A 14,385-nucleotide genomic window follows, 5' to 3' on the forward strand; every position below is an offset into this window, starting at 1 on the left:
AAAAAAAAAAAAACTTAACACTGGGTCTGACACTAGGTGGCAGTAAAAGCCGCACTCCTTACTGCCTTGGTCCCAGCAGCACAGCTGGCCCTGAACTGGAAAATGTGCAGTGTCCCTAAGGGACACAACCCCACACCCCCACTCCCCCTTGGGTTAAGAGCCTTTTCCATCTCAGGTTTGCTGCTAGGCACTGAGAAGAACACAGAAAGCTTCTAAGACACAGAACAGCTCTTCAGCATTAGTGTGTTAAAAGACAATGGAGGCCACTGCTTTGAACTAAACTCTCACACCAGGCCCCAACAGAGCAGACCAAACCAAAATGGAGTCATCAGAGCGAAATACTGCATAAACAGAAAATGTAAGTAAATCAACCCTAAAACAGACTAGCTTCCTGGAAACAGACTCCAGTCTCCCTAAGCTAATAAAAGGAAGTCCATTCTACTCCAACCCTTCCCCCCAAACGACGTAACCTCATTTTAGCCACCAGTTTATTTCCCCCTTATCCTTCCTTGTCTCCATTTGCAAAGCCCACTGGTTTAACCTTGTCCAGCGACAGCTTTTGTTTCATTTTGTAGAACTGAGGCAGCCCTGATTCACCATCCTTGCAGAAAAGCCATTCATATTTATGATAAAATTTGTTGTAATTTTGCCCTTTGATGAGTCTAAGAAAGGAGACTGGCCCTCAAAAAAATCTGTGTTGGAGAGAGGGGAGGCAACTCTGGGTGTCCTGAAAGGCCTACAGGGGAAACAGGAAGAGCTTCCTGTGGCGTTTGACATGTGACATCTGAGCTGGGGTCTCATGAAGGATGTCTCCTGTTGGTGGAGAAAGCAGGGGACGTTCCAGAAGAGGAGTGAGCGAGTGCAAAGAACACCTGGGACACCAGTGTAAGGGGTGGGGGGATTGGGAAGGGCAGACGAGGGGTGGGCATGGGAAGACAGGACTACATGGTGAAGATGCGTTCTGCCTGGGACAACGGCGTCTCTGCTGAGCAGCTAATAGTACAGACAGGGAAGCGTGGATGACAGTGGGAAGGTGCCACAGCTAATCCTGGTAGTCAGCTTGAATGAAATAAACACAGGCCACCCAGCATTCTTGTGAGGGACTTAACTTGGTAAGTGTGGGCAGCGCCATCTAGTGGTCACAGTGACAGGAAACTTTGCTTCTGTCTCGCCTGCCTTCACTCCTCGGGCAAGTTCACCTATCCTGTGGTATTCCTTTGCTGATGTTAGAAACCACTTTATGATTCTGACATAGACTAGACTAGCCCTCTCCAGGAATCCTCTGGTATTTCAGCACCAGACTGGGGCTGCTGAGACATCCAGGCTTTTTTTGTTTTGTTTTGTTTTTGAAAACAGGGTTTCTCTGTGGCTTTTGGGCCTGTACTGGAACTAGCTGTTGTAGACCAGACTGTTCTCAAACTCACAGAGATCCGCCTGCCTCTGCCTCCTGAGTACTGGGATTAAAGGCATGCGCCACCACCACCTGGTGACACCCAGTCTCATAAACAGAAATAGGGGATTCTGAGCCTTCCCAGTGTGAGATGGCCATTGTTGGCCTACCAGGACAATATCATGTAATCCAATTTAACAAGTTTCCCTTTTGTATATGTTCTCAATCCTGCCTTTCTCTTGTCCCTAGGTTTCTCCTATTTATTCTCTCTGCATGCTAGACCCACCTATTTCTCTCTCCTGCCTTGTTATTGGTCATTCAACTTTTTATTACACTAACCAGATGTTTTAGGCAGGCAAAATAACAGCTTTACAGAGTTAAACAAATGCAACATGAAAGACTGCAACACATCTTTGCATCATTAAACAAATATTCCACATCATAAATGAATATAACATATCTTAAATTAATATTCCACACCGAACACTAAACAGAAAGGTCTACTTAGGGCACAGAGCCATTTTCAGTTTGCTTAAAATAGTTTGAAGGCCAGGAATGTTCTACAAGTAACAGACTATATTTGAAGCTCCTGTGCGGTACGTTGGTGTTGTGGACATAGTGATTCATCTCTCACTCCCCATCTTCCTCCAGCCCAGATGTGCCAATCCCTGTCCATTTCCTACTAACCAGCATATGATTGGGCCAGTTCTGGCAATGGAAAATGAAAAGATAGCATCTAGGGAGCTTCTGAAACCACTTTGATCATTAAAGTTAACAGATAAACAAGATGGCTCTCTTCCTTCCCTTGTGCTGCTTGCTTGGGCCCTCAAACCACGTCAGCCTCTTCATATCGAAGGCGATCCACCGCTGAGTAAGGAAGTGAGAGAACCACAGAGGGGTTGACCACCAGGCAGGCTGCCCCCAAAGGCGGAGTCCATTTCCTTGTTGTTTGATATTGTGTGAGGGATGCTTCCTGTCACTTGCAGCTAGAAGCATTACAAAGCTTTTGTCTGGAAAGGATCCTTTTCTTCTCCGTCACAGAGCCGTCATCTGAAACAATCCCTGTGTTCTTGCATTCTTGAGTTTAAGTATGATCATGTTCAGAGCATAGAGAGGCTATCTGTAGTTTTGGTGCATGGGAGATTGAGTTTCCTTAGTGTAGAACCTTGGGTGAAGCTCCCTGTTATTTGCAGTCAAGAACATTATCCATCTCTGTTTGGATCCTCCGAGCCTCCGTGAAGTAAGCTATTGCTTAGCTAAATCGCATCTATTCACTTGTTTATTTGGTGTTGGGGGGGGGCACATTTACAATAATGTGGAGGTCAGAGGACAACTTTTGAGAGCCTTCTTCTTCTTCCTAATTGAAAGTCTGTCCTCACAGTGAGTTTTCAGTTTGTGTGGATTCTCAAAATCTGATGAATTTGACCCCATGCAAACTGAATTGAAGACCTTTAAACGGGATGAGATTTCAGCTCCATTGCTAGGGGGCATAATACGTCACTAGGGAAGTAGGCTTAAGAGTTACGCTGTCCCAGTTTCACTGTAAACTTGGTTAAATTGCTGAATGTCTCTAAACATTGAGACTCTGTGTGACTCCATGTGCGTCACACACATATTGTTTTAGCTGCTGTAAGAAACCAAAAGAAGTGCCTATTTTCTCAATTCTGAGGTGCAAATTCTTTTCAACTGCTTACTATTTCTGAAATTGGGGTGTTTTCCTCAAACCCGTAGGCCAAATAAACTTACAAGGGTAATTTATGATGTGCATTTGGCAGTTTGTCTATTTATTTATTTATTTATTTATTTATTTATTTGGTTTTTCGAAACAGGGTTTCTCTGTGGCTTTGGAGCCTGTCCTGGAATTAGCTCTTGTAGACCAGACTGGCCTCGAACTCACAGAGACCCATCTGCCTCTGCCTCCCGATGCTGGGACTAAAGGTGTGTGCCACCACTGCCTGGCTTGCGTTTGGCAGTTTATTAGTTACCTATTTTGTTGCTGTGGCAAACACCTGAGAAAGGCATCGTGAGGAAGAAAGGGTTTGTTTGAGCTCACAGTCTGAGGGACAGTCTGTCACAGTGGGGAAAGGCACAGTGGCGAGACTGGCTCTCTCTCCGGCTGTGGTGCCAGGCGCATAGGGCAGCTGATGGCATCGTATCCACAGAAAGCAGGAGTAATGCCAGCATCCAGCTCACCTTCTACTTTGTCCTTTTTTATTCACTTGGGGTCCGTGGCCCATGGAATGGCGCTGCCCACATTCAGAGTCAGTGTTCTGTCTTCAGTTCCATCTGTGGGAATATCCTCCTAGCGTATACCTAGAGCTGCCCCCCTGACAGTATCGGCAACCTCGTTGGTAAGATTACATGATGGTGCTACAGTTGTGGAAAACAGCATGGCAGTTCCTAGACTGGGTGGGGCATGGATGAGAAAAAAATTTACATCCAGGTTCAGTCAAGTTAACAATAATGAATATCCATCACAGATGGAACTTATGTGTCCACTCCATAATAAAATAAATTATCAATCGTTATAGAAAAGAACACTAAACATAAGAAAAAGATTAGCATTGAGAAAACTTAAAAAATATCTATTAACCAAGAGCCCAAAAAGGAAGTGGGCAGGTGCATAACACACTGAGAGAAAATATCCATACCATAGTTCCTTGGTGTGGGGCTCCCTCCAGATCTGCCCCCCAGAACTCTCAACATTTGAGTTTGTGTCTACACACTGTGCTTGATCAGAGGGAACTGCCAGAGAATGGATGCCTCTGTTGTAAAGGGCACTGGGAAAATGTAAACATAGAGTTCACTGTTATCAACTGAAACTAGTTCAAATGTATTTGAAACAAAATGTTGAAAAACAATACGCTTACCAAAGTTTCGAAGAAATCCACTATTTAACATTCAGGTAGAGGAAGGAGAAGGGGGGGAAGGTGAGCAGAAATGGATAAGGAGAACTTGGGGGGGACCTATGGGTGTGTGCGTAGAAGGAAAACTGAGGTTACAATAGAATCAGAGGAGGAGGAGGATGTGTCGGGAAAGGTGAGATTTGCCAAATGTTGCTGAGATGTGATGTAAGAATAACATTATCAGATTTATAAAGGTCAGTGGGCTGTAAGGTGAGAAGGATTTGATTACTTAATTCAGGCAGACAGCTCATGGTCACCTGCCAATGAAAGGTAAGGGAGCAATCAGAGCAAGTGAAAGAGGTAAGAAACATTGAGTGTGAGCAGAGCCACAGTTAGCAGTCTGCCGCCACTGCCGGGATTGGCAGTCAAAATTTTACTTTTTAGTAATGTGTAGTCTGTGCCCAGTGCCCATGGTAGCCAGAAGAGGGCATTAGAACCACTCGAACACAGGCAGCTGTGAGCCCCCTGATATGGGTGTTGGGAACCCAGTCCTGATCCTCTGTAAACCATTAGGAGCTCTTAACCTTCAAGACATCTCTAGTCCCAAACTTTAGTTTGAGATAACAGCTCACATATTATGGGCTAGCTTGAAACTGGCTGTGTCCCTAGGTTCTTTTGCTGGATACTGTGCAGCTCAGTGACTTTCAGATGTAAAGTAAACCACTGATTCAGAGTCATGGCGGCGGGCTTGAAGCATTCCTCTTAGACAAGAAGGACTGGGGACACCATTGTTCCTTAATGTGTGTACAATGGATGACTCTGAAGTGCTTTTATTGGCCAGAGGTGACTCAATGTAGTCAAACTTGAGTCAGCGCTTCTTGTCTTCTTGACATAGTGGACAAGTGTATTAGCAAACAGCCTGGATTTAGTTGAGAGAGCAGGTCTGTTAGAGTCATCAGAGCACAGTTATTGTTTTGAGTTTGACTTCAGGTTGATGACAGTTGCTGGCTGTCCTCTCTAAAGGCTGATGTTTGTCCATATGCAGGGATGGGCTATAGTCACAGTGAAGGGTTATAGTCACAGTGAAGGGCGTAGTCACAGTGAAGGGTTATAGTCACAGTGAAGAGTTATAGTCACAGTGAAGGGTTATAGTCACAGTGAAGGGTTATAGTCACAGTGAAGGGTTATAGTCACAGTGAAGGGTTATAGTCACAGTGAAGAGTTATAGCCACAGTGAAGGGCATAGTCACAACTGTCTTTGAGCTCACCACACTTATTTCAGCAGGTGACTGAGTTTTGCCTTTTGTGGCTAAATTTTCAGAACTGTTGCCTTCTTCCTTTTTATATTTTTGATTGTGAGCCTAGCCTTAAATGGCTGAGCCATCTCTCCAGCCTGTCTTCTTCCTTCTAAAAAGTATATCTTTATTATTTTCTGAGAATTTCCTATATAAATACACTGTGTTTTGATTATATTTACTCCCCAGTCCTCCCCTTAACTCTTCCCAGCTCCATCTCTTCACCTCCATCCACACCCAATTTTTTATCTCCTAGAGCACTGGACTTAGCTCCATTACACATCCAACTGCTCCTTTTCGCCTCAAACTGTACATTTTGTATTTCCCTCTATCCAACTTTCTCCTTTATAGATCTGCTGAAGAGTGACTAATAACCACATGACACAGTCAGTCCTGGGCTTTCTTGAAATCCCTTACAATGCTATTAATTCAAAACTCCTTAAGTTAACTTCATGTAGATTTTTAGGACAAGGGTAAAAAGCAGCCATATTTGTCGCCCAAATGTCATAAAAAATCATCTCTAATTCTATTCTAATCATATTCTTCCCCTCTGAAACTTCTTAAGCTGGACCCCTACAGTTCAAATCAGTCTCAGCCTTGTCTTCCATGTACTCACTAAGATGGCCCATTAAACCCTGCTTAAAGGGCCCAACTGTTTTTCTAGTTCAAAATTCCAGTCTTCTCTAGCCCTCCAACAAACAGCATGATCAGACCTACACAGATATACCACTCCCTAGTACCATCTTTTAACTTAGTCACTGTTCTATTGCTGTAAAGAGATACCATGAGAACCAAGCAACTCTTATAAGAAAAAACATTTCATTGTGGACTTGTTTACGGTTTCAGATGCTTCGTCCATTATTATCAAGGTGAGAAGCATGGTGCTGGAGAAGTAGCTGAGAACTATATTCTGGTCCATAGGTGGAGAGAGAGGGACCTGCCCTGGCATGATCTTTCTAAAACCTCAAAGCATAATCCCAGTGAAATACTTTCTTTAACAAGGCCACGCCTCAAATCCTTCTCAAATAGTGCCAACCCCTGATGAATATCCATTTAATATGGACCTGTGAGGGCATTCTTATTCAGCCACCACATCCCCTTTCTCTATTCCTTTCTTTGTCTCTAAAAGGTCACCTCGTTCCTCTATTTCTTCTCTAATCTCAGTGATGATCTCTACAATAAATAAATGGTGAGCTCACCACCGAGGACCTCGACTGGCATCTCTTCTTTCTTGAGTGGAGTCTTCATCTTGATCAGGAACCACATTGTGAGCTATACTTCGATCTTGAACTTCATCTAGAACTGGAACAATACTGCTGCTTCTCACCTCAGTATTTGTGGAGGATCCAAAGGTCGGTGATGTTCAAACTACTGCAGAAAGTTTTCCAACTGTCACTCTGTGCCTGGAAAGCGAAGGCAGGGAGATTCCTGCGGGGTTGTGGTCAGCCTGGATCACATAGTGAGATCCAACCAGCCAGGTCTGTATAGGAAGACCTCCTCTAAAAAGTTTTTTGGTTTGGTTTTTTTTTTGGGAAAAAAAATTTCTGAAAAAACTAAACTGTAAATTCTAACTGTTGACATACTGAAGATTCCTGAGATTTTTAAAAAAAGGTTTTTAAAAAATAATCTATGTATATATGTGTATGTTTGTGTGTGTGTGCAAGCACATACAGATGCCTACAGAGGCCAAAAGAAGATCCTCTGGGGCTGGGGTTTTAGTTGGTTGTGAGTTGTCCAACATGGATGCTGGGAACTGAATTCTGAGCTGCTGGTGCATCTCTCCAGCTCTAAAACATCTCTCCACTTTTAAAACATTGTTTTTAGAGGTTGTGAGTGTGCCGTGGCACACACGTGGCACACATGTGGACGTCAGAGGATGACTTGCAGGAGTCAGTTCTCACCTTTAACCTTGTGGGTCCTAGGGCTTGAACTCGGGTCGTCATTCAGCCTTGGCGGCAAGTCCCTTTATCTTCTGGGCCATCTCGCCTATGCTATACATGTGAGGGATTTTAATAAGGTAGGCTGTCATCGAACTTTGTCACTTATTCACAAGCAGGCCCTCATTCCAGCTGTTCTAGAAGATCTGGCTTTGAGGATGGTTTTGTGGGAGGCAGTTTCTCAATGTTAGCCTTTTACACTGAAGTGTAAATACGCACGTGACTGAGGAAGAATGGAGGGGAAGACAGTGTTTGAGAGAAGAGTGAGGGGGGCAGAGCGGAAACTAAGACTACATTAGATACTGTGAATAGTAACCCCTAAGACTGTGCACTGAGCTTCGAGCCCTATTCTAAGCACTTCTAAAAGTTCATTTACGTGTCATGGATGACATAATGGAGTCAGTTACCATCTAGGTCGCTTATATTTATCAAATGAGGGAGTACAGTGGAGAGAGGTGAAGTAACTCTCCATTGAGGCGTCACCCTCGTTCACACGGAATGCAACAGGACAGAATGGAGGCCCCAGGGCCACTTTATCTCTTAACCACCCTGCCACCCCACTTCCCGCCTAGGAGCCTCCAAGGACATCTGGCCCAGGAAGTGCTTTAGCAGGCCCAGGGCTTCTTGGCATGGTTTTTCCAGAGCCTTCTCAGCACCCCTCAAAGGAGATCTAAAAGAGATTAGTCCTGGAGAGGCAAGGAATTAAACTGGAGGGTGGAGGAGGGACAGCACCTGTTTGCGTTACACAGAAAATAATATACAAACAAATGAAAACAAACTTGAGCAGAAGCTCGGGGATCAGCGCAGTGGTCTCTGGTTTCAGTGACCCCCTCTGTTCTGCCACTCTCTGGGAATTGCTTTTGGGAACTCTGGGAAGTTTATGGATGTATGAAGAACACCATGAGCTGAGTTTTGTGACGCAGCTCCTAAAGCCTGGAGGTTTAAGGAGACTTTGTTTATTGAACTCAGGATGGAGCTTAAGAATTTCAGGGTTTGCAGTCAACTCTTTGGAGTCTTTAAAAAAACTCAGTTCAGATTACCAAGGTGTACCAAATAACAGCAGAGTCTTTGCTGGAACTGTAATAAACCTGGTTTAGTTTTGTTTCTTTTTTTTTTTTTAATTTGTTTTATTTTAAACCAGCTCTTCAGGACTGCAAGTCACAAAACTATGTACTACGTGAAGCCTGATCTCCACTTCCCTAACCACAGCAAATGTCTGAGTTTCTCTTGCTCTGTGGCCTCACGAACATCTTATTTTTTTGGTTTGGCCATTTTGATAACAGGCACTCTCGTCGAGGTAAGAAGGTGTCACCTAATGCTTTTGATTTGCATTTTCCTGAGTAGAAGGGTTGAGCTTTGAAAAGAAAACACGCTCTGATCATTTCTATGTCTTCAGACAGTGTGTTCAGACTGCACTAGCAAAGCTATGAGAACAATCAAGGATACTGCTGAAGGAAAGGATAATGCTAAATATTATGTCAAATTATCATACCGGACCCCATAAATATGTATAGATAAATGTCTCAATTTTTCTTAAGAGAAAACACTTTAGCTGGCACATATCACTGACACTAGTTAACTCCAAGCAGCTATTCTGAGAGTTTCTGTATTCACTTTTTTTTTAATGTTAATGAAAGATTTAATATTTTCCTCTGGATCTTTATGCCATTGTATAACGTACATGATTCACAATTGCTTCCTCCTCCTAGATTTAGAACATATTTTTTTATTTTTTTTTTATTGAAAAAAGGAAAAAAAAGTTTCCGCCTCCTCCCAGCCTCCCATTTCCCTCCCCCTCCTCCCATCCTTCTCCCCCTCCCCCCACTCCTCTCCCCCTCCCTCTCCAATCCAAAGAGCAGTCAGGGTTCCCTGCCCTGTGGAAAGTCCAAGGTCCTCCCCACTCCGTCCATGTCTAGGAAGGTGAACATCCAAACTGGCTAGGCTCCCACCAAGCCGGAACATGAAGTAGGATCAAAACCCCATGCCATTGTCCTTGGCCTCTCATCAGCCCTGATTGTTCGCCATGATCAGAGAGTCCGGTTTTATCCCATGCTTTTTCAGTCACAGTCCAGCTGGCCTTGGTGAGCTCCCAATAGATCAGCCCCACCCCTCGTGGTCCTGACATCCTTGCTCATGTTCTCCCTCCATCTGCTCCTCACTGGGACCTTGGGAGCTCAGTCCAGTGCTCCAGTGTGGGTCTCTGTCTCTATCTCCATCCATCACCAGATGAAGGTTCTATGGTGATATGCAAGATATTCGTCAGTATTGCTATAGAATAGGGTCATTTCGGGTTCCCTATCCTCAGCTTCCCAAGGGACTAACTGGGGACATCGCCTATTCACTTTTTACATTTATTGTTTTCTTGGTTTTTGAAAATGAGCATGAAATTTTTAAATAAGAAACTTCGTTTTAACATTAATAATAGGTAACAAATAAAGCCAGTTATACAGAATAAGGTTATAGAAACAGGAAGGCTCTTCCAGAAAATTCTGCCTTGGAATCTATTTCCTCTCATTGGATCTCTCTCTGTGTGTAAGCAAAAGGTGGGATGATGTCTTCATTCTCTGTGTGTTTGCTTTCTCTTGTATTAGGCAATCATGGCAGGGTCATAGCCACGCGGAACACTTTCCATGTGAGCTCACCTGAGTCTCTCTGATCTGTTCCTATGTTAGAATCTTCATATTTATATTGTCAGCTAGGTCTGATCATGGTTCTCCATGCCTAACAGCGTTATCTGAAGAAGAGCAAGCAGGGGAACACGCTGCCTGCTTCACTGTACTCTGTTCCATTCTCCGTCACATTTGTAGCTGCACCAGCGATGCTCCCAAAACAGCAATTCTGTCATTTCTCTCAAAGTCCTCTTCAATCATTCCTTGCCTAATTTAATCTGCAGTAATAAACACCATTTTCCACTTTTTCAAAGCATGAGGCAGGGGCATATGTGCTCTGTAGTGTGCATGAGGAGGTCTGAGAACAGCCTAGGGTGTTGGTCCTTCCCTTCCATGGCATCTCTTGTTGTTACCCCCATGTAGACCAGGATAGCTGCCTCATGAGCTCCTAAAGATCCTCCAGCCTCCAGCCCCTCTTCCACAGGAGTGCTGGGATATACATGTGTGCTACCACATGTAGAATGTGGCTCTCCAGGGTTCTGGGATCTGCGCTCAGGTCCTCATGTGTGCACAGTGAGTGTTTTACCCACGGAACCATCTCCCCAGCCTCCGTTCACGTATTTCATTCTCACACCTGGTAAATAAAGTTCCTACAGCTCCTCTACAGAGGCTCAGCAATTGTCCTCATCTGTCTCAAAAGCAAATGACTGACAAATTATGATCCCGTGACAAAACATACTATTTGCCTAAGCGTTTTCCTGCTGGGACCTTGCTGCAGCTGCCAGGCCAGCATTATCCATAGGCCTGTGTTCAACTTTTTCTTGTCCTTGACTTATGTGAGCTGAGAAGCTGGGCCAGGCTCAGTTGTCTTTCCTTGGGAAGTCTAAATAAGAGCCACTCAGACCTGGCAGAGCAGTTATCTGGAAGGGAAGATGGGCTCTGCGAGGCTGTTTCCCCAGACTTCCCTGAATTCCTAAGCTTACTGAGGAACAATTTACACACACGGGTCACTTGGTTGGTGCCATTTCATGTCCTTTTTCTCCTTCTAAAGAGAAATAATTAGACCGTGGATTAGCCAAGAAACAGTAACGATGCCACTTAAACTGAGGTAAGTGAAACAGCTCATTGTGGAGAATTAAATGGGGCAAGAGACAGCATCAACAACATGGTTTGTCCTTGAGACTGTTCAGCAATTTTCTGAAGACTGAGAGCATCTTATACCTAGAAAATGTTTTTTTTCTTAAGATGATAAGTTTGGATTCTTATTATATCAAACACCCAGAGCCTTTAATACATGATTGAGACTACTAGGAAAGACAGAGTAGTAAATAAAACTAGGGCTTCAGTTAAACCACTGCTAAACATAATCCCAAAGACTCTAACTCCTACTATAGAGCTACTTGCATTTCTGTGCTCATTGCTAATATATTCACTATCACTAGTAAACAGAGTTAGTCTAGATGTCTATCAAGGAAAATGAGAATGTTACACATACAATGCAATATGACTTGTCTGTAAAGAAAAGAGACGTGAAACCCTCAGGAAAAGGGGTAGAAGTGGGCTAGTGATGTCGCTCTTGCTGCCAAGACTTAAGTTTAGTCTCTAGAACCACAATGGTAAGAGAATCAAGAGCTAAAAGTTGACCTCTGATTTCCCCCAAAATAAATAAATAAAAATAGAGGGGAAATAAGACAATAGTTGGAACTAGGAAATATTGTATTAAATGAGGCAACTCAGACTCATAAACCAACGCACATGTTCTCTTCTCATACGTGAATTCTAGCTTTTAATGATTAGATTTGTAGAGATCAGGAAGCTAGAAAGAGATCACAAGTCAGGGAGAGGAAGAGAACTTAAGGAGGGAAGAGAATGTTGGAAGCATGGTAGTAGGAGAATATAAAAAGACAGTGGAGAGAAAGCGGGGGCTGGGGTATTAACCAGGGCTAAGGATGTATGGAACCTGTATGGAAACCCACTACTTTATAAGCCAATTTGTTAGCAGGGAATCCATATCTGATACTGCGAACCTGCGCAAAAGCTGTGGAGGTCTTAACTTCTAGGTTGAACTTACAACAGTTGTTTGGCTAAATGAACACGTTGTCAAACTGCCTTGTAAATATTCATGTTTATACTCATTGATTAGTGATGCTCTCAGCCTTGGCTAGAGAATTTTCTTTTTGAAGTAGAGAGAAGTCAGTGCAGGGACTCATATTTTATCAAAGTGCCGAGAACAGGAGACTGAGGGCTCAGCCCAAATGGGACATGTCAATATTCCCCCTGCCCCCAGGTCCCACAACTCATGGAAGCTTAGGTGGGAAGAATGAGAGAGCTGGAAGATGGGCAGGGAGCTGTGGGACTGTCTTCTGCACTTGACACGACAGCTATACCTGTAAACTCACAGTCACTGGAGCTGACCACACAAGACCGTCTCAAGATTGAGCTGTCAGCATTCCAGCTCTAGCCGAGGAATTATTGGCAATTGACAGCCACTGGGAGAAGAGAATCCCTTTTCTTCAAGAGTGTGAGCCCTGTTCAGTTGCTCATGATACAGTAAATAGCCCCATGCCCACACACAAGCCGGCAACCGTTATTAAACTCTGTGAGTTATAGAAAAACAAAGCAAAACATAAAAGCAAAAAAGTAAGGTAGGAGAGGAACGAGTTGGGGAGAAGGCAGACTGAGGATTGGGAGGGGAAAGGGGAGACTGAGTGGGTGATGATAGGCAGATGTCACAAGTGTCAAAGGAAAATGCAGTCTTCAAACAAAGGCTGAAATACAGGAGGAGTAAAAATCCAAATCATTGCAGAATCTGATTGGGAAGAAGTGGAGAAGGCCAGTGGGAAAGTGGAGAAATACTGGTTTAAGCGATAGAAATAAAAGCTGTCCAATGCGGCGAGGGCCCAGAGGTTCAAGTATGAATGCATGGCAGACTCTTAAGGGCTGGGGGTTTGGGTATCTAAGGCAAAGGTTGTCATGACTGACTGATGGACACAACCAAGTTCTCTGTATAGTGAGGTCTAAGGATGTGTGGTCCTGTGGCCATTCATATGCTGAGCAAGGCCCGATCTGGAGCTTACCCCAAGCAGTAGTTATAACAGACAGCTGTTTGCCAGGAGACAAAACGCTCCAAAAATCCCGATACAGAGAGATAAAGAAGCAGGGAGAATGACTGATAACACACTTATCACTGACAGTGACACAAGATTTAATCTGACACAGAAAAAAAAATTAAATAAAAATGTTTCCTTACGGTCACCTGCTCTGATAATAGAAACCTGCAGGTATACATCCACCTGAGTCAACCTGGATGTGTCCTTCCGGAAGTACCTGTAGGGAGTTCCCTTCTTAGCTAGCTCAGGATTGACCAGTGCCAAACATTGCACATAGCTTATGCAAAAGTTAATTTAATTAACTGAGAAGCTGAGATTGCCTTCTGTCCCTTAAGTTTCCACAAAACAAAGTTGGAAACACAGCCTTGGGCACAGAAGGTTATCCTAAGGAACAGGAAGGAGTAAGAGGATGGAGAGCAATGAGCTGGTAATGAATGTATTAGTAACCTAGATACACCGTGGGAAGATATGGTTCAGTCTCTCTCGAGACTACCACCCTTCACGCAGATGCTAAGAACAGTTCAGGTCAGACTGTAGGAGTTAGGTGTTATACTTTCTGTCACCATTGTGTATGCATTTAGACACTGAATTAATTTCCTGTCCTGAGCACCGATTCTTAGTCTTGCTCTTAGTCCAATCAGCAATGTGCCTGGGTTCCACGGGTCTTCCAGCTTCTTTGATTACAGAGGCACTCATGTGGTACACACACACACACACACATACACACACACACACACACACACACCCAGGTAAAGCACACACAGAAAACAAATAAGCCCAGAATAGCTTTAAGAAAATATATTGACTATCAAATAGGAGGATTTACTTTTGGACTCTCTATTCTACTCCACCGGCCCGTGCCTTCATCAATGTCAATCTTCATGTCACTATCACAAAGTCTTTATGACCATAGATTTTTTAAAACTGGCAAGGGTGGGGTTTGGATATAGCTTAGTGGTAGCGAGCTTGTCCAGCATGTGCAAGTCCCCGAGTTCAATACCCAGGGCTCAAAAGTTGGCAAGGTTGAATTCTACAGATTTATTCTTTTAGTGATTGTTTTGGACTGACTATTTTGGATCACCCACATTCCCAGCGCTAAATTCGGAGCTTAGCTTTTCTTCACAGTGGATTACTTATAGCTCTCTTCATGAATGCCCAGAGCTCAACATCTGGACATGAATGTTGGGAATCATACGCT

This window comes from Alexandromys fortis, unplaced genomic scaffold, assembly GCF_014885135.2.
Source record: "Alexandromys fortis isolate MF-2015 unplaced genomic scaffold, M_Fortis_MF-2015_v1.1 scaffold_45, whole genome shotgun sequence".
Lineage (NCBI taxonomy): Eukaryota > Metazoa > Chordata > Mammalia > Rodentia > Cricetidae > Alexandromys > Alexandromys fortis.